The sequence below is a fragment of the Micropterus dolomieu genome, unplaced genomic scaffold (genome assembly GCF_021292245.1).
Source record: "Micropterus dolomieu isolate WLL.071019.BEF.003 ecotype Adirondacks unplaced genomic scaffold, ASM2129224v1 contig_2923, whole genome shotgun sequence".
Taxonomy (NCBI): domain Eukaryota; kingdom Metazoa; phylum Chordata; class Actinopteri; order Centrarchiformes; family Centrarchidae; genus Micropterus; species Micropterus dolomieu.
In genome coordinates, this window is record NW_025731913.1 from 1 (window position 1) to 749 (window position 749).

Below are 749 nucleotides of genomic sequence, written 5' to 3' on the forward strand. Positions count from 1 at the left end.
ATCCAGGAACCGGGACACCGTTCACGCTGGCAGTCCACAGACAGGAATAGGCACCTGTTCCCGGGTATGGGTACAGCGACAAGGCCACCTTCAGCCGGAGGTCCTCACTCACAAACAGACGCTCATTCCTGGGTGGACATTCAGGAAAAGGATCCAGTCCGCCTGGAAGTCCCTAGCCAGGATCAGACGCTCTCCCGTCCAAGTCCTAAGCAGGCCCTGCCAAGCCTGGCTTCCGAGATCAGGCGAGATCAGGCAGTCCCAGGCTGGAATGGCCGTAAGCTGCCTTTGCACACCCAAGAGGGGCCTTCAAAATACGATGTAACATTTACACAGCACTGTGTACAGGATAGGGAGAAAAAGAAGCAGCAGCAGCAGCAGCAGCAGCAGCAGCAGCAGCAGCAGCAGCAGCAGCAGCGCCCCCTGCTGTTTCCTAAAGAGATGTTAAAAAGATCTCCTTTCACCGAAGCGCCCTCTGCCGTTTTTCGAAGGCGAAGCGAAAAAGGCTTACAGCACCGGGTATTCCCAGGCGGTCACCCGTCCAAGTACTAACCAGGCCCTGCTCTGCTTAGCTTCCGAGATCGGACTAGATCGGGCGCTCCCAGAGCGGTGTGGCCGTAAGCCACTCAGGCACCCCCAAACGGCCCTTCAAAAGATGTTCTACGGCTAATTGACAAAAAACGTATTCTGCCCATAATGTCCAAGGTGCTCCAGAGTCACTTGGAATCCACAGGCACTGATTCCTGGGTAAA

At 55.7% G+C, this 749-nt stretch overlaps 1 non-coding gene across 1 annotated transcript; it reads right to left on the reverse strand.

Annotated features, from left to right (window-relative positions):
- Nucleotides 1-501: 501 nt before the first annotated feature.
- LOC123964502 lies at nucleotides 502-620 on the reverse strand. The gene has a single exon (XR_006823456.1). It is a non-coding gene; the product is annotated as a 5S ribosomal RNA (ribosomal RNA).
- Nucleotides 621-749: the final 129 nt, after the last annotated feature.